At 43.6% G+C, this 27353-nt stretch overlaps 1 long non-coding RNA gene across 1 annotated transcript; it reads left to right on the forward strand.

The window, feature by feature from the left end:
* Positions 1 to 2212: 2212 nt before the first annotated feature.
* LOC120374949 lies at positions 2213 to 27353 on the forward strand. Its single transcript, XR_005586361.1, has 4 exons — positions 2213 to 2514; positions 2763 to 2920; positions 13183 to 13267; positions 26219 to 27353. It is a non-coding gene; the product is annotated as an uncharacterized LOC120374949 (long non-coding RNA).

A 27353-nucleotide genomic window follows, 5' to 3' on the forward strand; every position in this document is an offset into this window, starting at 1 on the left:
TTATTGAATTTGTCAGAAAATCAATCCCATTTTGCTCAAACTCTCCTTACCTAGGTCTCTCAAGATGCATCCTGTCTTTCATGTTTCCCTCCTAAAGCCATACATGGAAAACCCATTCCCCAACAGGATGCAGCCACTACTGCTGCTGCTGGTTCCGGTTCAAGATCACAAAGAATATGACATCCAAGCCATATTGGACTCCAAATTGAAATGGGGCAGGCTGTGGTATTTCATAGATTGGGGAGGCTATGGCCCCAAAAAGTGATCCTGAGAACCTGCTAGTTATGTCCATGCCCCTGAACTGGTGGATAATTTTCACAGGGACCATCCAAACAAACGTGGCCCAGTGACACTCCAGGGACACCCTTGAAGAGGTGGGGAGACGTAAGGATCTGGTGGGCTAGAACCCAGTCAGGGCTCTGGGTGACTGACACTTTCACCAGACCGCCATCTGGTAGCCATGGCACAGCCATGATCAATGCACAGTAAACCCCAGGTACCACAGAAAGTGCCACCCTCCGAAGACCCAATTGGCAGCACTCCTGGACTTCATAATTTAAGCATGGAGGGAGTTTCAGGAAGCTGTCTGTGCAACAAGGCTCAGGTCCCTGGCCTGCTGCGGAGACAGAACCTGCCTTGTTCCTGCATCCTTGCTTGGTTCCAGCCCTGCCCCAGCCTTGCTCCTGCCCCAGACCCAGCTCTGCTACGGCTTTCCCTGACTCGGGTACACCGGTTCTGACTCTTGGCTCCAATTTTGGCTCTGACTCTTGTTTGAACTTTAGCTCAGGTATTTTGCCTCTGCCTCTGATTCTCAGCTCCATCACTACCTGGCATAAATCACTAACCCCTGTGGAACGAGAATGCAAAACATCCATTCTGATCTGGGAACATTTTACACCCGCCTTGAGCAAAAGCAAATGTCACTAAAAGAGCCAAGACACTGGAAAATCAGGCCCTGTATGTGGCACTGTCATCTGCATGTGTAACCCACTGGTCTCATGGGTTACATGTCCCCATGTCTGATCCACTATCATGTGCACTCTTGCTCTAGTCAGTAGCCAGCACAGGACCTGTTTCTAACCTGAGGCGGCTCCAGGTCCCAGCACGCCAAGTGCGTGCTTGGGGCAGCAAGCCGCGGGGGGCGCTCTGCCGGTGCCACGAGGGCGGCAGGCAGGCTGCCTTTGGCGGCTTGCCTGCGGAGGGTCCGCTGGTCCCGCGGCTTCGGAGGACCTCCTGCAGGCGTGCCAAAGCCGCAGGACCAGCGGACCCTGCGCAGGCAAGCCGCCAAAGGCAGCCTGCCTGCCATGCTTGGGGCAGCAAAATGCTTAGAGCCGCCCCTGTTTCTAACTAAACTGTGTATTTCTGAAATAGAAGAATGTGAACAATACTTGATAACTTTTAGCACTGGGATGCTGAAAGGTAAAGATCAAAGGAATGCGCTATCAGATAGTTGTAATAAGCACTGTGGAAACAGAATTGTTAAGCATCTTGCATTTGAATGTAAAACCATATAATCTGTCACCTGAATGCTAATTGCACTGCAGTATATATGAAAATATGTTTTAAATGTCTTAATTATGTTAATAAAAACAACAATTTAAGCTCCAATAAATAAAGCACAGGACCAATCCTTTGGGAGTAAATAAACCTCTTTGCTCATCTGTAGCATTACAGGAGGCTAAAAGAGAGAAATCTTTTTATAAGCTGTTGCCCAATAAGAATTAATGTTTTAGAGTCCTTGGCCCCAATCCAAGCCCTTTACATTGCTGCAGCAGTGCAAAGCAGCTCTAAAGCCTTTAAATCTCCTTGGAGATTCCCCCGGCACATGGGAAACTCTGAGTCATATAGAGCAGCTGTATTTGCTTCTACACTGACCTCACCTGGTCCACCTTCTTGTAGTGAGGTGGTGAAGAGGAAAGGGCAATGTAGCTAGGCATCCTTACACTCTGTAGATTGCCAGCTGTAAAACAGCTACTTAGGAATAAAGGACAACAATCCTGAAGCTCTGGGACGGTGCAGATTGGACTGCTGTACTGGGGCCACAAAGGTAGCTTTAAAGTACCCGTGGCGGGTTATTCCCATCACCTGTTAGATGAAGGGGTTAAGCACCCATTAGTGCACCTGTGACTGATTGCCTCCTGGCCAGAGGAGATGGAGCTAGGTAAAGATAATTAGGCACCTGGGCCTTATAATGAACTGGGAGTGGTGGAAACTCAGCAGGGAGAGACTGTAAAGGAGATAATATTCTACTGCAGAGAGAAACCCTGCTGGGAGCAGCTCAGGGGAGAGCTCTGAGACAGGGCTTAAACAGACAAGAAGCTAACTAGGAGGCTTCATAGGAAGTAGGTTAGGTTCCTGTAGGGGAGGCCCTGAGGTAGGATCAGTAAAAGCAAAGCCTGAGGGGGGTGGGAAGACTTATGAGTTTAGTAGAGAAGAGAGAAGCTAGAGGCCTGAGAACCAAAATGAGGCTGTGTTAGCACAGACAGTGGGGAAGTAGCACAAGAAGGCTTGGAGGTAAGGAAGCAGCAGCATATCTGGAGAAGCAGACCTTGCTGCTTACTACAGGGTCTCTGGGCTGGAACCTTGGGTTCTTCTACCAGTCCTTAAAGCAGGGGTATGCAAGCCTAACATAAGCAATATTGAGCCCAGGGAGTACCTGAAGATTGACACCCCTCCCCCACAATAAAAGGATGGGCTGAGGAATAGCCCAAGAGAAGGGGCTGAAGGTTCTTTTGTGTTGAAACCATTTTGTGAACTTTCAGTTGGACCTTGTTACCCTGGAAGGAAACTGAACTTTACATGACTTAGCCGGAGGACAGAGCCACAGAAGACCCAATGAGCCGCAGATAGCCTGCAAGAGGTGCCAAAGATGAGGTTCCCTTGCAGCGTGGCACCCTTACATCAGTGGGTTCTATGGGTGGTGAGTATTGTATGTTACAGAGTCTTTGCTGCCTCTCCTAGTGCTTAGCTGTGCTGAGCACAGCACAGCTGGACCAGAGGATCTGTCCCACAGCCTTACTTTGTATAAGGTTTCTGTTTCTAGACTTCAGTACTCCTTTTTTCTTTTTTTTTCTCCTCTGTTTTGTTATAAAGGTTTAGGGTGAAATCCTGGCTCTCAAGTTAGTGGAGCCAGGATACTAGAGCCTATTACAGTCTATCTTTGTGTGCTGTTTGTCTCAAATTTCTAATCGAAATGTTCAGCTTAATTATTTTGTTGATCAGTAGCCCTATGAGGTATTAGTGAGTTCTGCAAGTATTGATTGCTATGGTCTGAATTAATAAAGAGCCTTACTTACATCCTGGCTTTTCTGCTTTTGAGTTCAATTATGGAGAATATTTTTTAGCTTCTTTACAGTGTGGAGACTGTAGGGAGTGAAGAAGATATAATAAATGGAACTGAGTTCCTGCTTTCAAGGAAAGAAAACTATCATATCAAACAATAACTTTGTCAAGCCTTTTCTTCGCACAATAAGCAAAAGCTGATCAAATGTGTTTACAAATACAGTAGAACCTCTAAAGTATGAATACCAGAGTTACAAATTGACCAGTCAACCACACACTTCATTGGGAACCAGAAGTACACAATCAGGCAGCAGCTGAGATTAAAAAAAAAAAAAAAGCAAGTGCAGTACTGTGTTTAGACAAACTACTAAAGAAAAAAAAGGAAAGCAGCATTTTTCTTCTGCATAGTAAAGTTTCAAAGCTGTATTGAGTCAATGTTCCATTGTAAATGTTTGAAAGCACAACCATAATGTTTTGTTCAGAGTTACGAACACTTCAGAGTTATGAACAACCTCCATTCCTGAGGTGTTCGTAACTCTGAGGTTCTACTGTAGTACCTATATCAAATGCTTCACCTGTCCATGTACTTGTTTCTGACTCCCAGACTATTTAGTGCAGCTTGTGCTACCTAGTGTCACTATACTGAATCTCCTGAAGTCATCCCCTGGATTAAGCAGTCATGGAAAGGCATGTTGACTGCAATGCAGTAATTACACATGCTGTGATTTGACCAAGACATCTGGATTACAACCCCCTACTGTTGGGGAAAACTAATCTAAAGCATGCTGGTTCAGTGGTTGCCCAGACAAACACAGGCCATGTTCACTTCTCAGAAGATCAAAGCTGTAAAGATAGTACAAGACAGAAGATGGTGGAAAGACTTCATTCAGCCCCATCACTACTGAGCTGACAGGTGGGATCAAAGAGAATGTTTGGAAAAAAGTGAAGACATTTAATGACCACAAATGCTCAGGACTGTAGTTTTCGGTCTTACCCCAAACTGAACAATTCCACCACCGTGGTGCCTTCTGACACTATGAAGTGGTTTTGAGTTAGTAGTTGATTCAGGAGAAAGTGGTGATTGAATAGGAGGCACTCAATTATTATCCCCTGTGGGCAACGTGATGACAGTTAGATAGGACTCCATTCAAGCTTCCAACCTGCTCATTGTGTGAGATCTGACAAGCTCATAACACCAAAGCCACAGCAAACCTTGTTTCCAGGAGGATATGAAACCATCTTGCTTTTCCATGTTTATATTAGTGTGATGATTAAGCAGCGACTCATTTCTCTTCCTTGACTGAAATCCTTCAGAGCATCTGAGGTATTTAATATCATCTAACATTGTCCTAGTTTTGTAACTTCATTCGTCCAGATCTAAATGTTCTTGATGGGGTTTTTTATCTGAAACAAATGATCTTAAAATGCTCCTAAGAGAAGCATATACATTTATCATAGAAATGGGTGCATTATTACAATAAAATAGTATTAACAGGTACATTCTCACAGAACATGAATCAGACGTGAACTTGTACAAGGACTGAGTTTAGTTTGTTTTGCTTGTCGTTTTCATTCCTTGTGTGTTTCCTTAGTTTCATCTGGGATGGAAGTACCACTAAACGTGTCATAGAATCATAGAATTCAAGATCAGAAGGGACCATTATGATCATCTAGTCTGACCTCCTGCAAGATGCAGGCCACATAAGCCGATCCACCCACTCCTTTAGCAAGCGACCCCTGCCCCATGCTTCGGAGGAAGGCGAAAAACCTCCAGGGCCACTGCCAATCTTCCCTGGAGGAAAATTCCTTCCCGACCCCAAATATGGCAGTCAGCTGAACCCCGAGCATGCGGGCAAGACTCTCCAGCCATACTCTCTGGAAAAAGGTTAAGAATATCATATCATTGACCCATTGTACTATTTACCAGTGTGGCACTTAATTGACCTATTGACTAAGCCCGTTATCCTATCATACCATCTCCTCCATAAACTTATCTAGCTTAATCTTAAAGTCATGGAGGTCCTTCGCCCCCACTGTTTCCCTCGGTAGGCTGTTCCAGTATTGCACTCCCCTGATGGTAAGAAACCTTCGTCTAATTTCAAGCCTAAATTTCCTGACTGACAATTTATATCCGTTTGTCCTCGTGTCCACATTAGCACTGAGCTGAAATAATTCCTCTCAGTCATCCCACTGTTCTGGGCCTAAGATGAAACTAGGGGAATATTGGCTTGTAGCTGATACATTGACACCAGGTATTTTTATATTGTGATAGTGCCATGGGGCACTGTACAGAAATCATACAAAGAAAGTCCATGCTCCAAAGAGATTCTTCTAAAGAGAGAAGACAGCCTAGTGCTGTGGGAATGGGATAGACTGGCAAGCCAAGTGTCTGAGGCAATTATCTCAGGCCCATGGTTTTAGTTCCATGTTATGGTTTTAATATAAAGCCCTTCTCTCTTCCCATATGCCATGCTACTCTAATCTAAATACTTCCCCTATCTTGCTAGCTGCCTCACCTCCCCCTCTTCTGTACAGCAAGCCCTCTCTCTACCCTTCCCCTCACCCCCCAAAAAAACAACAAAAAACCCTGAGGGCTGAGTGTGAAAACCAAAAGGCACCAGTTTCTTTTTTTGGTTGTCTGTCTTAATTCAGCATTCAAAGATGGGATAGGGCAGTGGACCTCCTGATGGCTCTGTCCTGGAGTCTGACATGAATTTAACCGAAAGGGGCTAGAAGCCTCTAAATAAGATGCTGAAATGATGGATGTACAGCCTAAGTGAACCTCCTCACCTGCTTAGATTTGCCCATCACTAGCAACCTGAACCAGCCCCTGACTATAGCTGCACCTCTCTTCAGGAGCAATAAGTCTCACTAGATGCACTTGGAGGCTTGTCTACATGGTGGGGTAATGGGGTCTAAGAGATGTGATTTCTGAAGCAAACTAAGATGTTGTACACTAATTGGTCTGTATAGACCCTGCTAATGCACTTTTATGTAGTGCTGTTTGACACGTTACTATGTCAATGCATGCTAGGGAACCTTCATGTTCATACAGGGTCTATGTGGACTAATGAATTTGCAGCCCATTAGAGTGCTATAGAAATCACAGCCCTGCAAAGTGCATTTACCCTAAAGTGTAGACAGGCCCTGAGCACCTAGCCCCAGCTGTGAATGGTGCACTAGGATCATAGGTTCACTTTCTCACTGGGGCCTTTAAAAGGTCCATATGGCAATATGGTGCCAGTCCACAAATATTTTGAGAAAGTGAGTTTAGGTACTGTATGGCAGATCAGTCACTCTCTAGAGCACATAGCCTAATTATCTAAAGTGATATTAAAATCTCCCATTACTCTACTACTCTATGGACAATCCCACACCTTTGAACAAATACTCAGTTAACATATTTGCTTCCAGGGCAACATAAACATTACAAAGTTTAATCATTTTCCAAGAGCAATCCAGCCACAATAAATTATCTGCTCTTGAGGTCAGTTGGGGCTTTATCAACTACTTCAGTAAGTGAGCTGCGCACACGCTGGAATGTGTGAGGAAAATGAGTCAGATAAACTCAACCTCTTCAGTCCCATTATAATACCTATTTACTTGCTGAACTCTGACAGGTTGCTTAGCCTTGTATGGATCTGAATGGGGAAGTAATCTTAAATGTTCAGTGTTACAAAGGTTTCTTTTGAAAGAGTCATTTCCAGCTGGTTTTTGTTCAAGAGACCCACCCTTGTAATGTTTTTGAGCATAGTGCAATCTTTGGACCTTCTACCTATAAATATTAACAGCCTCTTTCATCTTCATTTAAAAAAAAATTCAGCTATCTACAAACATGAGCACCCATAACAATCCCTCTCCTTTTCCTTCGTGCCCAGCAATGATTGCCATGGGGGTTTTGCAGTTGTACTGGAAGTCCAAAGAGATGAATAGTGTGTCTTCAGGGTGTCCCCTGACACAACACACATTACACAAACTCATTATTAAACAGAACAAGGAAACAAAAACACAACACACAGCTGCAACATTCCTATGCCTGATTATTCCCAGCCTCTTACCGTACTTTAGACAAAGCACAGTCCTTCACCCTCTATTGTAGCCATGTAATTACCAGTCCAGGGCTTGAATACCACAGGGATGGGTATTCACAGTATAAAACCTTTAGATTAAGGGGGGGGGGGGGGAAATGTATCTAGGCTTATCGGTCTTCCTATCACTCACTTATGGGCACTCTTTGCACTCCTTTCCTGATGTGAGCCTGAGTCCAAGCCTTAGGTTGGACTTATGTTCAGCTCCATTTGATTGCAAAATCCAGTCTGAATTAATATCAAATGCTTAAAATGGCTGCCCTCGTTCATTTCAGGAGCTATGTTGACTCTCTCCCCACTCCCTCCTGCCCTTTTAACTGGATGTAGACTAGAATTGGTTGAAAAACTTTGACATTCAAAAATGTGTGGTGGAAGGGAAAAAACAAAAAAAGTTGAATGTTCCCATTTTCCCCTCAGCCTTTCCTGCCTGTGACCTTCCAGTGCCAAGCTACTTCCTCCCTATTTGTCCCTAACTATTAAGCAAAAGGGAAGAGGAGGAGCCTCCTTTACTTCATCCTTACTCTGATGCCCTGACTCTCTTTTCCATCTTGTCTCGCTTTCTCCCTTGGCCGCCTCTCCTCCATAGCAGTGCTCAATATCTGGATTGCCACTAGGTCTCCGTCAAGCACTCGTGACAGATAGTTGGCACCCAACAATTCTGATAAAGAACAACTTGTCACATTTGTAATGGATTTCATAGCGACTTTGCTATGTTTGTCATTAATTACCATGGATATTTGTGTTTCAACCAATTTTGCTCACTCAAGGTTCATTTCCTTGTCTGATTTGATCCTGCAATGAAATCTTAATGGTAGAGTTGATATGTCTGGAAGGAAAGCGATTTCCAGCCAGCTCTCCTTCACAAAAAGACAGAGCCTGTCACTGTCACAATCCTTTTTGTAGCTAGGTATTGTCAAAAGATAATGGACTCTAGCCTAGGACTCTGGATCCACCTTTCAGGCATAACCCTGCACCACTGATGCATTGGGGGACTTGAATAGGAGCAGGATCTAGCCTTTTCTCAGGAAGTGTACTATGTGTGCTGGTGATCTTCACAAGGCACTGAATGGGAGAAGAACTTGCCATCAGCTCTGGACTAGATGTGGTGGTGCGGTATGAGCCCCTGATCCACAAAGAGGAAGGTAGAGATGTTGTGGATTGATCCATGTAGCAGCAGATCCACTGGCCTCACCCCTTCTGTATCCCCGATCACACAGACAATGAGGGCACGCTGATGGAATAAGGCCCACACAAACCATGAGTATCTGCTGTGTACCCTTCCCAAAATCCTAGCCTTGCCTCTAAACAGTAGAACCCACACTGGCTCAGCAGTGCAGGGGCCCTTCATACTGCTGAGGAAGGAGCTGAAAACTAGAAAAATTTCACCCACGGTTTTGTTTTGTACATGAATTCTGCCTTACAGCCAGGGATCTAACATTAACTAAGCAATAAGCCTCTGAACCCTACAACGTGTCTAGCCTTTCAGATTAAGGGTTCTCCTATCACACCCTCTGCTTTCTAAGTAATCTGCATCTTGATAAACCCCACTGTTCCTGGGAGGGTAAGAGTGTAATCATGGGGTGTTGGAAGACTGTCCTCCCTCGAAATTAGAGTTGGGCTAAATCAGACACTCATGGAGGGGGCTGAGTGTTCAGATTTGATTCCTTTCCAGTTCTGGCTCTGGGTCAGATCCCAGACTGGATGAGGTCTCTCTTCTGGTCCCAGTTTTTTATGTGGCTGCAGTCGAGCAGGAGCAACTTGTAAGATCTCACTGTCATGAGATCTATACTGAAGCCCTGATCTGGCCTTCAACCCAAATGATAGGCTCTGGGTTAGATTTGGGTTAGCACCAAACCTACCCAGACCATCTGTAGCTGAGACATGGTAGGGTTTCTCCTACTGGAAAACTACTTTGGAAATTGGAGAGTTTCTCTTCCATAAAGGAACTACAGACCGTACCTCTTAAATCTTTTCCTTCCTCATGCAGTTGCCTCCTCCATCACGTATCTTTCCTTTATCTGCCATAGTGGTGGGGCTGGATGCCCAAATTCTAAGTGGAGCTTATGCTAACTTTGTGGGTGATGGATTTCTTCTTCCTTTTCACCTTGGATTCTTAGTCAGGAACCAGTGTTAGAAATGTTTCCATGGGCAAATCAGAAAGCATTTCCTTTAAAAACAGAATCTAACTGCAGTTAGATTAATGGAAACCTAAACGCTGGGTGGTTTATGGAGCACATAGATAAAGCGGTCACAGCCACACGTCAAGTGCATTTTCAAAGCGGAGCATAGGGTTTTAGCCACATGACTCCCCATTAAAGTTAATAGGAACTGCACAGCCAAATCCCTGCATGCTGCTTTGATAATGTAGTGGCATATGTTTAAGATGTGCAGATTGAGTTGACATGGACTCTTATCTCTTCAGTGTTTCTACCGACTCCTTCACTAGTGTATTTATTGAAACATCATGTACTTGTCCCTTTCATTTTTGTTCAAAGCCCATGGTGGTGTATATTCAATTAAAGCAATCTGAAAATCAGATGACTAGAGATATGAGAGATGGGGGGGGGGGCATCCACTGGGTTTACTACAGGCACCAGACAGTTTTGAGCAGAGATTCCTGCACTGAGTAAATAAATCATCTCCATGAGCAAAATGCCCTTCTGGGCTGATTAGCAGATCCTGGCAAAGAGAATGATAGTAATGTATTATGAAAACTGCTCTTAAATCCCTTTTTGCAGAGGGCCAAATTCTGCCGCCCATACTTATGTTAAGTAATCCCTTGCTCTAGTCCCATTGAAATCAATGGGATTACTGTCAGAATAATGTGTACTCCCAGATTTGAACAGGGAGCCATACTCTGGTGCAGAGACATTACTGTAATTTTAGTAACACCCCTTTCAAGTCAACTACCTGATATAATAATTAATGGCTGTTAGCTCTTTGGATACACAGTTCTGTCACTGGGCTTTTGCTTGTTTGACAATTTTACATCAGGTGTTACTATAAAAAAAAAAAAACACCTCCTTGCTTTTGTAAACTAAAGATTTTATGTAATTGGATTGTAAGGAAATTTTTAGTATTGCTCAATTTTGATAGAGGCTGCAAGTTTTTGTATGACAAGTCCAGCTCCACTCTTTTTTCCCATGCCCTACTTTTGGGGCCACTCTTCTTTTTAAGACCTAAAGCATTTTAAAAGCCAAGATACAGTCGTTTAACATTATACTGTACTCTGTACAGGGTGTTTGCAATGCAGCCTCCTTGAAACGGATGCTAAAGCTTGCCATCTTGTGGTCTATATGATAACTGCTATCGCTTTCAGGTTTTTTGTGTTTTGAATATGTATTTACATTTTTACTCACTAATGTAAGGAACTAATACTGATGTCTTGAACTAGGACCAGCAGGAAAATATTGTGCAAGCTTTCTCCACACAGCTATGCCAGTCCCTCTGTATCCTGTCCCCTGCTGTTACAGGCCTGGGCCTGGGCCTACCTTGCCACCTAGTGTACTAAATTGTGTAGCAGTATTTGATGGTAATCTTATCTTCAGTACACATTTTCTTGTGACCTGGAATAAGGATTGGACACCAGGTGCCTTGCTTCTGCACTGCTGCTTTCCTTGTGCAGTCACATTTGTGCAAATTGACACAAGCTGCTATCAAATCCAAATGACTGCATTTTACACTGACTCTGCACAGATGCAGATGACTACACAAAATGTAAAGCAGTGAAGAAGCAGATCCCAGGTCACCATAAGTGCGAAGCAAGCATGATAACCTATTGCACTGGATGCTACTATCTAGTGGATCAAAACTAAGCAAATTCTCGCTGCTTATCAAAAACCTTCTTCTCTAATTTTCTGGAGAAAGAGAGACATACATATGTTTTTTTAAGATGTAGTTTAACTCTTAAATACATCTATTATGATTCTCTTCCCCCCCCCCCCCACCCCTGCATATGCCTGCAATGCTTTTTCTCTGCATCGTTTTTGGAATAAGGAGGATGATCATTGAAGCTGAGGATGTAGCGGTGGGGGTGGGGAGGAAAGGAAGGGAGGGAAGTGGACATGTCTTTGTTCACAGAACAGAACCATGGGCTGCATGTGGCACACTGCAGCCTGTAAGGCCTTGACAAATCAAATCTGGCACTTGGAAAACGACCCTGCCTCCTTCTAAAATGAGGAGTCCTTGTGGGACCTTAGAGACTAACAAATTTATTTGGGCATAAGCTTTAGTGGGCTAGAACCCACTTCATCAGATGCATGGAGTGGAAAATACAGGAGCAGGTATAAATACATGAAAGGATGGGGGTACCTTACCAACTGTTAGGTCAGTCTAACGAAATAAATCAATTAACAGCAGGATACCAAGGGAGGAAAAATAACTTTTGAAGTGGTAAGAGAGTGGCCCATTACAGACAGTTCACAAGAAGGTGTGAGTAACAGTAGGGAGAAATTAGTATTGGGGAAATCCTGCCTCCTGCCACTCTTTCAGTGTCTATGGCAATGCAGAGTGTCATGGATCATGTAAGCAACCCAACTTTCTGAAGCTACTCTTACTGTAGTGTGGAGATGCTGCCAAGAGATCAGATCTTATCAGAGGCTTATTACATGTATGGTTGGATGCTCTAGACAGAAAAGACAAAGTGAAAGACAGGAGGAAAAAAGAGAGGGACACGGGTAAAATAAAAATGTCACCATTCCCATCTCCCAAGCTTTCAACCTCAGTATAATCTTTGGCTCATCTTTCTCCTTCCCTCCTTATATTCAGTCTGTCTGATTAAGGCTTGTCACTTCTTATCTTCCTCTTGAACACCAACAAATATGCCCCTTCCTGACCACTCCTACTGTTAAGTCCTTTGTCCTCGCTTTGGTTAGCAAAAGCTTCTTTCCATCTCCTTTTCCCCATTCCAGTCTAGTCAAAACACAGCTGCTAAAACCATCTTTCTTCTGTCACTCCCTCCATGTCACCAGCTGCCCCAAATCCCTTCCTGTCTCATACTACATTAAATCTGAGGTCCTTGTCATCACCTTCAAGCTTTACCCCCACCCCCCACTTCCCTCCCTGATGTCATTTCCTTCTGCTCTCTTGCTCACTACTTACTCCTCCCATACGTGTCACTACCTCTTGATTCTTTCTTGCACTCTTGCTTTTGCATGGAGCAATCACCCAGTTCCTGGCTCTGTTTTTTCCCTCCCAATCCATTTCTTTCTCTTTCTTCAGATCCTGGGTTCTAATTCTGGCTCTACCACTGGCTGTGTCCCTTCCTGTAAAAAATGGGGATAGTGATACAGACCACCTCTGTAAAATGCTTTAAGAACTGCATATGAAAAGTGCTCTGTAAGAGCTAGGTGATGGAATTTATTTCTTTCTATTAAAATCCACCTTTGCCAAGTGGCCTTTCTTCTCTTCACCTATAAGCTCTCCTCACTTGGGCTGTTCTCCCTGGTCTAGTCCTGTACTTGTTTGTTGTATTTATCTTGGTTTGTAAATTCCTTTGGGCGGGGGATGTGCCAAGCACCTTGAAAATTTACTGTGCTAAATAGATTAATTTCAATAATAAATTAATGATTGACCAGAAATTCCCTCACCTGTGAAGAAAAGAAAAATCTTCTAGGCTGGATATCTCTGAAACAGGAAGCAAGATGAGAACTAACCAAACTGCTGCTAGGGGGCTGCCACTTGCATTAACGAAATCCAGGATTTCTGCGCCTCTAGCTCTGTATTTTTAATGCACCCCCCAGCATGGTATCTGAGTGCATGTATCAATATGTACATGAAATGTGACTTCTCAACCCTGTGTTCACTCCTTCAGATCATGCTGCCTTCCGCAATGGTGGTTATGTCTCCTCTGGAATGCCAATCAATACACATCACAATCACATATTACATCTCTTAAGGTAAGCTCTTGGGCTTCTTGATCACTTGACCAAAAAAGATTTTTGTGAAAAAAGAAGGTGCTTTATTACAGGGCCGCCCAGAGGGGGGGGGGGCAAGAGGGGCAATTTGCCCCAGGCCCCGCGTCCCGCAGGGGCCCCCACGAGTGTTTTCCGGGGCCCCTGGAGTGTTTCCCGTCTTCCCGCGGCTCCGGTCGACCGGAGCCCGGGACGAGTGGACCTGCCGCAGGCATGACTGCGGAGGGGGCGCTCGTCCCGCGGCTCGGCCGGACCTCCCGCAGGCATGACTGCGGCAGGTCAACCGGAACCGCGGGACCACGGCACCCGCCGCAGTCATGCCTGCGGCAGGTCCGCTCGTCCCGGGCTCCGGAGCCGCGGGAAGACGCCCCCCAGGGAAAGGGCCGCCCCACGCGCCTGCTTGGCCCCACGCGCTGGGGTCTAGAGCCGCCCCTGAGCGGGGGCCCCCCGCCGCCGAAGACCCCGGGCCCCCGGAATTCTCTGGGAGGCCCTGCTTTATTAGCTAGTTTGGATCACATACATGAATTATTGTTTAAATTTTTTCCTCACAACTATAATCATCTCAAATTTTATTCAGATTGTTTGTAAATTTATTAGTTATTATATTATTCCTTAATATAAAAAAGTAGTGAAGAAGAATACTGACAGATGATCCAGTAGATCACAGGCGCAATCTTTGAGCAATACAGAATAAAATATAGGCCTGCTACATCAAAGTAAAGGGATACAGTCAAAGTAATTTTCAGACCTTCTAGAATAAAGGTTTTCATATGGCTAGCATGGTGTCCCCAAAACTTCAAAACTGCAATCTCCTTTTCTCCAACAATACACAGCTTTGATACTGGCAGATTGCTCACAAATTCTGAGCTCTTGGTATTTGTATTAATTATTTGTATTACAGTGGTGCCTAGAGGCCCATCTGAGATCAGAGCCTCTGTGCTAAATGTTGTACATACACACAGTAAGAGACAATCTCGGCACTGAAGAACTTACTATAGGTTTTTCTTTTGAAACAAGAGTATAGCTCTTTTTTTTTTTTTAAAGCAAAACCAACCCCCTCCCATGTAATTCTTTGTAAATAATCATACATAGATCTGGCAAACAAAGTAAGAATGCTAATCAGACTTTGGTCCATACCAAGCTTGTGGTGTATCTGTAAATCTACAAACAGTTTAATTGATGTATATTTACATTCACTCCACAGCCCTAAACAGTAACTCTTTTATCTAGATGATAAAAAAAGAACATCCTTTAAAAAGGATGGCACACTGAAGTGTATATTACAAGCAGATATAACAATTTATTTAAAAATAATGCACAAGTTCAATATATAGATGAGTGGTTTTTAAGCTTTTTTTCATTTGCAGACTCCTAAAATATTTCAAATGGAGGTGCGGGACCCCTTCCATAGAAGTCTTAGACTGAAAAATGACTGAACAGAATTAAACTATAAATGTTGTTGCACGCGCTCAGCATGGCATTTGACGCAGTGTGAGAGAGGGCGTTACACTGTGGGCTTCTATGGTAATGACATTTCCAGGTTTTGACCTGTAGGTGGGGGTATTCACATACTTTTGATTGATCAGAAAAACGGAGTGCCTTTTCTGTGACCTGAAATGTTATTTTCATAGTCACCTTTCACAGACCCCTTAGATACAGTCTTGGACCCCTGAGTTCCACGGACCACAGGTTGAAAATCACTCATATAGATCATTCTATCCATTCAGGCATCTAGCCTGTGCCAATCACTATGGACTAGACATTCCTTTCATTACAGTATATTAAAAGAAATATATACAAGTCACATTGTTTTCATAAGGGGGCAAGAGAAGATATTCATAGCTTGAGTTAAAATTAAAACCGCTAGAAAGGGCAGTGAGTCTCAGATGGTCAATGCCAATTTAAAGGAATCAGTAGATGTTACCTATGTTAAATAAATAAAATAAAAGATCTGCTTCCTAAATATTAACCTAGTCTAATATCTGGTATAATACAGTATTGCTAGACTGAGCTCTGATGTTTTTCTGAGGTTAAGGGCCAGATACTCAGTTGAGGCTTGGGTCTTCAAAATTCTTTGCTCTCTGGTCACACTCCAGCAAAGCACGTGAGCAAAACTACGTTTTTCCAGCTGAGTAGCAGGCATTTGGGGCTTTTGACCCCTGGGGAGGATTAGGGGGCAGACTGGAATTGGGGTATAAGTAAATGCAATTAATATATCCATTTAAAAGATCAGCATTGTTAACTCTGAAACCTAAATATGACAATTAACAATGTCAACATTGTTAATTATTTCAGTCTATTGAAATGAATGAGGTAGTTGAGATTTGTCATAGCTGTTGTTTCAAGCTGCAGTCACCACAGTTTAATGTTAGTATGTGTTTTCAAGGTTATATTTGTTACTAACTGGGCTAGAAATGTGCATACACCTATATTAATGAAAGATTTGATTCTGAAGTACAGTTCCACAGTGGGGATGGGTTCTATTACTGATGTGAACTATGCACAGCCCTGGCTATAAGGATGGCTGCTCTGGGGTTCTCTGGGTATGTCTACACTACGGGATTATTCCAATTTTACAGAAACCGGTTTTTGGAAACAGATTGTATAAAGTCGAGTGCACGTGACCACACTAAGCACATTAATTGGGCGGTGTGCGTCCATGTACCGAGGCTAGTGTTGATTTCTGGAGCGTTGCACTGTGGGTAGCTATCCCATAGTTCCAGCAGTCTCCACCGCCCATTGGAATTCTGGGTTGAGATCCCAATGCATGATGGGGCAAAAACAGTTTCGCGGGTGATTCTGGGTAAATGTTGTCACTCAATCCTCCCTCCGTGAAAGCAATGGCAGACAATCATTTCACGCCCTTTTCCCTGGATTGCCTGGGCAGACGCCATAGCATGGCAACCATGGAGCCCGTTCAGCCTTTTTTCACTGTCACCGTATGTCTACTGGATGTTGCTAACAGACGCGGTACTGCAGCGCTACACAGCAGCATCCCCTTGCATTTTGCAAGTTGACAATGATGGTTACCAGTTATACTGTACCGTCTGCTGTTGTCATGGGTGCTCCTGGCTGGCCTCGGTGAGGTCAGCCGGGGGCGCATGGACAAAAATGGGAATGACTCCCCGGGTCATTCTCTTCTTTAAGTTTTGTCTAAAGGGAGAGTCAGTCCTGCCTAGAATATCAGGCAAGTCTACTAAAGAACCAGAGAGGACAGCTGCTCCGGGTCAGAGCCCCAGAGATCCCGCAGAAATAATGAGCTGCATGCCATTCTAGGGGGTGCCCCTGCAACAACCCCACCCGTTGCTTCCCTTCTCCCCCACCCGTCCTGGGCTAAGTGGCAGTTATCCCCCCCATTTGTTTGATGAAGTAATAAAGAATGAATGAATTTGAAACAACACTGACTTTATTGCCTCTGCAAGCAGAGATCAAAGTGGGGAGGGGAGGGCAGCCTCCAGCTGCTCTGATATTCCAGGCAGGACTGAATCTCCATTAGACAAAGCTTAAAGAAGAGAATGACCTGGGAGTTGTTCCCATTTTTGCCCAGGCGCCCCCAGCCAACCTCACCGAGGCCAGCCAGGAGCACTCACGGGACGACGATGACGGATATCAGTCATACTGCACGATCTGCCATCCGCAAGGCAAGGGAAGCGAAGGAGATGCTGCTGTGTAGCACTGCAGCACCACATCTGCCAGCAGCATCCAGTAGACATACAGTGACATTGAAAAAAGGTGAGAGAGGAATTTTTTTCTCTTTGCTTTCACGGGGGGAGGGCGATGACATATACCCTGAATCACCCGCGTCAATGTTTTTGACCCTTCAGGCTTTGGGAGCTCAGCCAAGAATTCAAATGGTTTTCGGAGAGTGCGGGAACTGTGGGATAGCTACAGTCATCAGTCGCCCCTCCCTCCGTGAGTGTCCATTTGATTCTTTGGCTTTCTGGTACACTTGTCTCAGCTCCTTAAGTTTCAGCACTGTGTTGAGTCCCTGTTGTGGCCTCTGTTCATCATAGCCTTGGAGATTTTTTTCAAATGTTTTGGCATTTCGTCCACTGGAACGGAGTTCTGATAGAACAGATTCATCTCCCTATACAGAGATCAGATTCAGTATTTCCCGTACGGTCCATGCTGGAGCTCTTTTTGATTCTGGGACTGCATGGTCACCTGTGCTGATCAGCGCTCCTCGCTGGGCAAACAGGAAATGAAATTCAAAAGTTCTCGGGGCTTTTCCTGTCTACCTGGCCAGTGCATCTGAGTTCAGATTGCTGTCCAGAGCGGTCACGATGGTGCACTGTGGGATAGGTACCGGAGGCCAATACCATTGAATTGCGGCCACACTAACCCTAATTCGAAATGGCAATACCGATTTCAGTGCTACTCCTCTCGTCGGGGAGGATTACAGATATCGATATTACGAGCCCTTTATTTCGATATAAAGGGCTTCGTTGTGTGGATGGGTGCAGCGTTAATTCGGTTTAACGCTGCTAAATTTGAAATAAACTTAGTGTAGACCAGGTCTTTGTGGCGAAAAATCCACACCCCTGAGAGATGTACCTGCACTGACCTAACTCCCGGTGTAGACAGAAAAATTCTTCCATCAATCTAGTTATCGCCTCTCGGAGGTGGATTACCTACGCCGGCGGGAGGATCCCTCCCATTGGCATAGGTAGTGTCTATACTGAAGCACTGCAGTGTACAACTGCAACCTAGCCTTGATTTTTGAGGGAAGCTGAGCACCCTCAAACTGCTGTTCACTACAGGTGTTTAGTACCCCTCAGGATCATGTCCTTGTTTAGGCAGAACACTGTGTTATGTGTGGGAGGTAGATTTGTGTCATTCTTATTTATATATGATGCTTTATAAAATACATCATTTATCCCCTCCCTTGACTCCAAGCATGCTGGAAAATGGTTTCAGAGGGCTCTGGTAGCCGTGCTTGTTGTAGTCCATAAGTTAGTACCCCTTAGAGCAGAGGTCCCCAAACTGTGGGGCATGCCCCCCAGGCCAGCCCCCATAGAGGGTGGGAAGGGAGCACCACTCACCTCTGCTGTGGCCCCACCCCCAGGCCATGGCCCCTGGCCATGTCTCTGTTTCTGGCCCTGGCCCTACTCCTAGACCCACCCCCAGCTGTGGCCCCAGCTTTGGCCCCCTTACCCCTCTCCATGTTCCGTCCCTCTCCCCCCACCCCACCCCCGGTACTGCAGCCCCGCTCCTGGCCCTGGCTCCAAGGGGGGAGGGGCATGAACAGGGATAAGGGCAGGGCGTGACCCTGGAAAGTTTGCCTTAGAGCCTCAATTCAGAGTTCCAGGAGCTGGCAAACTCCAAGTAGGGGTTACATTTGCTGCAGGATTTAAATCCAGTTTGCTAGGGAGAACATGGGGTCTTGCTTATGGAGTGGGGGTAAAGCAGAAAAATCCTGGTCTTACAAGTGGGGTTTAGAGATTGGGGAATGGACTCGGGGTGTGTAAGAATTATACATGAAAAGGCCGAGAAATATAATTTGCTCCACTCAAATACTCCTATTGGTTGTCCCCAAAGCACTGGCTGCAGCCATCATGAGCAGCTATGAAAGGCTATGCATGGGAAAGGTATGTTCCAACGCTCTAGGGCTGCAAAGTTTTCAGATTCCTCTGCTAGTTATGTGAAAACATGTCAGGCTGGTTCTGAGCGGGAATTGCCTCACTGTAATAGCCTGAATTCAGCAGCCAGGTGGCAGTGTGGTGGTTGGATGGCTGCTCTGAGGATGAGGTCCAGATTGGTGTGAAGGGGAATAATCTTGCTCCTGTTTAAATCAATGAGAAGAGGATTGGCCCAGACTGACCAGGAATCTTAGATACTGCATATACCTTGGTCAGGGCCGGCTTTATGACCCGCAGGGCCCGATTTAAATACTCGGTGGCGGTCCGGGGCTTCAGCGGTATTTCAGCGGCGGGGGGTCCGCTCCAGGTCTTCCACAGCACCGAAGGACCCCCGGAGTGGACCCCCCTGCCGCTGAAGACCCCCGGAGCAGGGCCCTCTTCGGTGCAGGGCCCGATTCTGGGGAATCAGTGGAATTGGCCTAAAGCCAGCCCTGACCTTGATGTAGACAGCCTGGGGTCCGTGAGGATGGAGTGAAGTTCCCTGGGGATGCCCAGGTAGCAGGAGTTTGAGGGCGAGTGCTCCCAGCACCTTCCTCAACATTGAAATCTCTACCCAGTGTCACAAGGGGAACCGTGCAGAGTTTCTCAAGCCCTCAATCCCTTTCCATATATTTTCCTGGAGGAGGGTGGGATACAGTCCTGGGAAAAGGAACATTTCAAGCAAATTTGGATCTCCCTGCAAAGCTAGTGAATTCAGACCTGCAGCTGCAAGCGTTATGATCCAGACCAGGCCCAGCTGCCAATCCTTGCCAGATGGCTGCAGGGGGAGACATCACTGGGCGGATCTATGGAGTTGAGGGGGAGGGGATAGGTAATATGCTCAAAATGGAGTGGAGGGGAGGGGGCATGGAGCAAGAGAATAATGGCTATATTTTGCTTCCCTGTTAAACAGAAGAGAGTAACAACCACTGATGTGTCCCACCCAGGTATGGGAAAGTTAGACATGTTGATTCCTAAGGGAGTCACAGCTCTCAGCATTAAATAAACTCATGCTCCACATCATGCAGCACCTCTTGAAGTGGGAGAAGTGAACAGCACAGCAACGTAGGTGGACCCTGTGACCCGAGAGTCTGAAGTGTCCTTATCTGGAAAACTAGCTTACTAGCTCTGCTGAAACTAAAAACCGAAAGTGGTCTAGGGAAAAGGACATATCATAACTGAAATAAGAAATGAGGGATTTTCCTAATTTGAACACAATACCATGGATTAATAAACAAACCAACAACACAGCAGATCTATCTTGTTAGCAAGGGAAAAGATCATGTGTGGCTCAAGGCAGGTTTTGCAATGAGACTCTTGCAAAGCCATTTGTGAAACTGAGAGCAAAGTTCATGTTTGGTCACCTATCAAGTGTGTATTGAATCTGTATCTCAGTTATTGTAAAACAATGATATTTCACTTCAGTTTCAATACATAAATCACAGCACAGCAAAGGGCATTGACACGCTAAATAGTCTACCTAGCAAATGTTTAATTTAAATAATCTTAATATTTTTAATTAGGGCTGTCAAGCGATTAAAAAAAATTGTGATTAATTGCACAGTTAATAATGGAATATCATTTATTTAAATATTTTTGGATGTTTTCTACATTTTCAAATATATTGATTTCACGTACAACACAGAATACAAAGTGTACAGTGCTCACTCTATAATTGTTTTTATTACACATATTTGCACTGTAAATAACAAAAGAAATTGTATTTTTCAATTCACCTCATGCAAGTACTGTAGAGCAATCTCTTTGTCATGAAGACAAAGATCTTACAAATGTAGAATTGTATACAAAAAATAACTGCATTGTTTTATTTTTCAATGTAAAACTTTACAGCCTACAAGTCCGCTCAATCCTACTTCAGCCAATCGCTCAGACACCCAAATTTGGTTACAATTTACAGGAGATAATGCTGCCCGCTTCTTGTTTACAGTGTCACCTGAAAGTGAGAACAGGTGTTCACATGGCACTATTGTAGCCGATGTTGCAACATATTTACATGCCAGATGTGCTAAATATTCATATGTCCCTTCATGCTTCAACCACCATTCCAGAGGACATTCATTCATGCTGATGACGGGTTCTGCTCAATAACAATCCAAAGCACGGTGGACCAATGCATGTTCATTTTCGTCATCTGAGTCAGATGCCACCAGCAGCAGGTTGATTTAAAAAAAAAAAATTATTTTTGGTGGTTTGGGTTCTATAGTTTCTGCATCAGAGTTGCTCTTTTAAGACTTCTGAAAGCAAGGTCCACACGTCATCCCTCTCAGATTTGGGAAGGCACTTCTGATTCTTGAACCTTGGGTCAAGTGCTGTAACTATTTTTAGAAATCTCACATTGGTATCTTCTTTGCGTTTTGTCAAATCTCCTGTGAAAGTGTTCTTAAAACGAACATGTGCTGGTTCATCATCCGAGACTGCAATAACATAAAATATATGGCAGAATGCAGGTAAAACAGAGCCAAAGACGTACGGTTCTCACCTACAGAGTTCACTCATAAATTTAATTAACGCATTATTGTTTAATGAGCATCATCAGCATGGAAGCATGTCCTCTGGAATGGTGGTTGAAGCATGAAGGGACATACAAATGTTCAGCATATCTGGCACGTAAATACCATGCAACACCAGCTACAAAAGTGCCATGTGAACGCCTGTTCTCACTTTCAGGTGATGTTTTAAATAGGAAGCAGGTAGCAGCATCTCCTGTAAATATAAAGAAACTTGTTTGTCTTAGCGATTGGCTGAACAAGAAGTAGGACTGAGTGGACTTGTAGGCTCTAAAATTGTACATTGTTTTGTTTTTCAGAGCAGTTATGTAACCAAAAAAAAATCTGCATTTGTAAGTTCAACTTCCATGATAGAGATTGCACTACAGTACATGTATGAGGTGAATTGAAAAATATTTTATCATTTTTACAGCGCAAATATTTGTAATAAATAATATAAAGTGAGCACTGTACACTTTGTATTCTGTGTTGTAATAGAAATCAATATATTTGAAAATGTAGAAAAAGATCCAAAAATATTGAATACATTTCAATTGGTATTCTATTATTTAACAGTGTGATTAATTGCAATTTTTTAAATTGCAATTAATTTTTTTTAGTTAATTGCGTGAGTTAACTGTGATTAATTGACAGCTCTAGTAATTATTAATTTTGAGGAAATATTCATTTTTCTGCTTGTTTTTTACCTTAAGAATATTAGGGAAGTCAAATATGATTTCCCCCTTTCTTGTTTTTATTGTTGATATGAGCTTTTTCGGGCTTTTTGATGGAATGGAAATGTTGACTCTTTAACAAAGACATCTTTTCTCCTAAGTGTTTCCCAAGTATCTGAGTAAAGTGTTAACAAAAATAAAGAAAAAACATGAGTTTCACAAAGTCTGAATGAAAGTGGTTTTCCCCTCACAATTCATCAGGTTTCATTTTTAATGATTTAATAATGTTGCTAGTTCTCTCCCTGCAGAAAAATTGTGTAAACAAGACCTGTATTTTTTTTAAAAAGGCAGAACCCTTCCCCTGGGTTCCCAACATCTTTAAACAAACCTCTCAGGTCTTCATACATCATAAAGAGGAGAAATTTCACAAGCCTCTTTTCCCCCTCTGCAGATCTCCTTAAGAACCAATAAAAGGTTAAGTGGAAAGCTATGTCTATCACCAGTGGTTTGGGTTTTTTTATTTAAAAATTGCAGCTGATGAAAAGCCTGATCTTGTATTCTAGAGCTTTACAACCAGAAAACTTCTGCCTTTCTTCCACCTATGTTAGTGGCAGTGGAAAAAATACTGAAAGTAAGCCCTGTTATGACATGTCATTGTTGCTGACGACCTGGACTGTGGACTGAAATTACTGTACTGCTTCTATCAAATTGAAACACACAAACTGTGCTGAAGTTCTATTAGGATTCTACTTAAATGGTTCAAAGTTACAGAAGAGGTTCATCCAGGAAAGCTCTTGGCTTTTATTCTCTCCCCGCTCCTCCATTTTAGTGTATATTAGTCAGCATCTAGCCTTCTCCAGCTACAACCAATTGTTTACCTTTCAGCTCTAAGCAAATGGAGTTGCTGCTGGCTACCATAGCAACATTAGCTTAGATTTCAGTTCTGCTGTCCCTATTCAATATTATTTCTTTGTAATAACTAATTTCAGAACTGTTAGTGCCCAAATACCAGGGCAGGGTTCATGACTGACTGGGGTTTTAAGTATCTATCCATTCAAAAATATCAATAATTATCAGAAAATGAGGAAAGAAAAGTGTTTGCTGGCAGAGACCAGACCAGACCGACACACTGTGATGGAATTAAACCATGATTTCCTTAGGTAGAAAAGAGGATTATTAATACTGGGCAGGCCCTATCTACCGGGAAGGCCAACTCAGGAGGGAGATGGGAGAGCTCTTCCAAGTATGCCCAGCTTGCCTAGTGCTATATTTTTGTCAGATCCCAAAAGTGAAGCAGAGTTTGGCCTTGAGTGGGAGAATGCCAAGGAAAATTTAGGGGCTAAATGAAATATAGTGGGTGAGTCAAAAAATGACACTCCTCCTTTTGAGTCAGCGCTGGACAGGAGTTGCGTTGGAGGTGGTATGTTTTAGATGAGACACAAAACTGAGCTTCTAGCCATCTGTGGTCATTTAATATTCCAATATTAATAAACTTCCTAGTGTCCCAGCTAAATGCCAGTGCTGCCTTTCTGCCTATTAAACTGTCAGTCTTCATGTGAACGTGGTGCTCTTTTTAAATTCACATAATTGTGCAGTGTTCTGTGATGTTGAGAGGTGGCGCTGTGTCCACCACTGGCCTTTTTCTTACACTGAAAAGCTATGGATACTGTGCATTACTATATTGTATATATGAGGAAAACTATGGGGAGATAAGGATGTAGGGAGACAAAAATAAACCAACAAATGCTGCATCCCATCCTGATGAACAAGCAAGTAATAAAAAATAATTTGTCATAATTTTTTAAAAGTGGCCTTTGCTGCACCCTGCTTAGGCTGCAGCAATGGTTAGCGTCACTCACCAACATGATTGACAGTCACACCCTCATAATCAATTGCTCTGTAGTGAATGCCACCCTCCTGGCTTAATGGGTGGGAGATGGGAGACTTGCTTGGATCTGCAGGGTTCAGGAAAGTCTCACACTGAAAGGGGAGGGGGAGAGTGTACGCAGGGCCTATTAGTGGGTGCTTTGCCACCCACTGGCCAGCCAGAAGAAGATGGGATTCAGATTGGCTGTCCCACTATCATTAATTTAAACTCTTGCCTGGGTTTTTCTGAGTACTCTTGCTCCATTTTAGCTGATTGGGTAAATGATCAGTTAATCAAGGTGGCTCATACAATCTATTCATCGTTTATTCAGCTAATGTTCCCAGCACTACACTTTTGATTGCATGGTCTGTTGTGGAGGATTCCTTTTAGTCCCCATCCTATTTGTGTGGGCTGTACCATATTCTTTCCCCTTTCGTCTTGGAGCTGAAGGAATCCTGCAGAAGATAAAATGAGCATGGAATTAAACAAGCACCTTCACTCACTTCCAAAGGTATGGTAGGGATTTCAGTGGGAATACCTCCATTTTGGCTACATTTAGGAAAGGTTGGTGCTGCTGTGGTCAAACCACCAATCCTTTTTAATAAAGTTTCTCCTGCACAAACGGTCAAGTCAAAATGAACCTTCCTTTTAACTTGGAAGGTTGAACGAATTCTGTCTGACTGGGTGCATGGTAGACGGGGTTAGGGCTAAACCCAGGGTAAGAGCCCAGATTATCTCTGCAGTATAGACTTACTCCAGAATCAGTGTTGCCAACTCTTACAATGTTATCACAAGTCTTGTAATATTTGGTATATTCCTTTAAACCCCATCTCCTGGACTCATGCCAATAATTGAGAATGTCAGCTCTTTTTTTAAACTACATTTTTAGCTCTTATGGTTGTGGAGAAAAGCTTTAAAACATGTCCCTGGTATTATGCTAAAAATGTTTTGTTTTTTTTTAAATGAAGGTAAACAAAAGAAGACCAAAATGTATTGTGCATTTTTAAATTTTTTTTATTCTTAACCCAGTCTCAAGATTTTCAGGGTCCTGACTTGTGGTTTTTGAATGCTTGGGGTGGGCAGTACTGTATTTTGGTACAGGCATGCAGTCTCCACTGTCGTCTTTGTGGAGGAGATACATCACAATGCAAAACTAGTAAGAAAAGGGTAGGAAGAAGCTCCTTCTTTTGCATATCCACTCATCACCATTGAACAAGATTCATGTTGAGTCGGCCCTCTGAACTTTGGAGAGTAGTTGGAATTATGCATCTGATACCCCAGTTTTACTCTGGTACAACTCCATTGGCTCCAATATCTCAGGACCCATATCTCATTTCATGTAATGAATCAAAGGTAATTTCATTGTGTGTCAGCACCAAAACTGATATCCTACAAATTAATCCACAGAGGAGCGTTAGCCACACTGATCCCAACACTTGCAATATAACATAACTCATATTAGACAGAATATCTGGACAACTTCTATATGAGCTGCTAACTCCTTTGATTCCCAAATATTCAACTGCTTAGGGTTGCAATGTGGTAATGGTGTTAAGAGTTTATGTTGTATATTTTTTCTGCAGCTGTTCTCATACACCTCTTGGTTGACTAAAATTGGAAGTGGCTTCTCATTTAGTACTGTGGTTTTGGCACCCAGATGCATCCCATGTTTAAACCAAAATGCATAAGGTTTCTGATTACTTTAAGAAAAGGTCTAAGGCAAATAAATCTCTGTAAAACTAGTGGAGCAAAACATCCCATTTCACAGGGATGATCTGGATCCATTTCTTCTTTCACGATGACATTCCTATCTGCTTCAAACAGCTGCCCTACTGAGGAGATGCTGTATAGCTGTTTATAACCATTCCCCCCATCCTCTCTGTTCAGCTCACCCAAATACCATTCACAGCTGAGTTGTAGTAGTGATAGTTTGGTATAGACCGCAGTATATTTAAACTGCACTCTATCAGACATGCAACAATTACACTACCAAAAAAGGATTATATAAAGATAGCTGCCTGCTAGAACATTTTGGGCTACTCTGAGAGAGCGACTTAATCAAGGCTAATACCAGGTATGTGCCAGTCACAGGAGATTTACAGGAATCTTGGGCCTTCCATCTCACTTTAAATAAAGTATAATAGTATCTCACAGCAGACTCTACCCCCTTAGCTGGTTTATTCTGTCTGCCTTCTGATATACTGCTGGGTTATTTTTGTCATGTCCAATATTAAATTAGTAACAGAGATTTTATCTCTTTTCTTTTCCAGCTGTTCAGAAACATCACAGCAAGCAGACTTCAGTTCCTTGTCCCTAGTCAGATGACAAATTACACTTCTTCCTTTTGCCAGCTACTTAATCAGCTGCAGGAGAAAAGAAAATAAAAATGGCGTCTGAGTGATCTGATTTATAATGACTCTTCTCAGTGGAGTTCATTCTCTTCGTAATCTTTACTTCAGCCAGAGACGACGGGGAGTTTTACTCTACTTGCCTGAACCCAAACCCTGCACTTTGGAGATATTTGAACCTGAATCCAAATTTGACAGAAGGCTCATGTCATTATAATGGGATGCACCAAACCTCTGTATCTGATTTCTTCTCCCTCCCGCACTTCCTAGGTCCAAACTTAACAGCTTTGGTCCATATCTCTTTTTAATGCTTCCTTTTTCAAAACAAAGAGACTGTGTCAAGAACTGTTTCCAAGCATGCTGAGGTTGCTTTCAGAACACACAGTGTGGGTTGTGCTCATCTTGTGCATAGAGGAATAAGGTCAGTGCCTTATAGCAGAAGGAATCGTGAGCCAGCTGTAGGAGTTTGCCACTCTCTGAAGACAATGAGACAGCAGGCCATTAATGGATCCTTCTACCCCCAAGAATTTCTAGGTTGGATGAATCGATGGAAAAAGGGTTTTAGCAGCCAGGATCCTTAGTGATTCCTGCTGCTTCAGTGGGAGTGGTTTCAGTAACACCAACTTCAAGTGCTCAGAGATCATGATTCAGGCCCCCAAAATCAGGAGATTGGCTTAAAAAAATATAAGATTTTTAATCAGTTGCATTCTGGGTTTTGAGCCTTTAGTGTTCACGTTTTTCAAGTTTTTCTCTGCAACTGAGACCATGTATACCCTAGAGAGCTTACAGCAGCACAGCTGTACCGATGCAGCTGTGCTGCTGTAAGATCTCCCAGGTAGCCACTTTAAGCTAATGGGAGAGAGGTTTCCTGTTGATGTAATTAAGCCACCCCCAAATGAGCAGCGGTAGCATGTCAGCAGGAGACGCTCTCCTGCTGACATAGCACTGTTGACACCAGTGCTTCTGTTGGTGTAACTTGTCGCTCAGGGTGTGTTTTTTCACGCCCGAGTGACATACTGACAAAGTTATACTGACAAAAGTGCTAGCGTAGACATAG

Source organism: Mauremys reevesii, linkage group 11 (genome assembly GCF_016161935.1).
Source record: "Mauremys reevesii isolate NIE-2019 linkage group 11, ASM1616193v1, whole genome shotgun sequence".
NCBI classification, from domain to species: domain Eukaryota; kingdom Metazoa; phylum Chordata; order Testudines; family Geoemydidae; genus Mauremys; species Mauremys reevesii.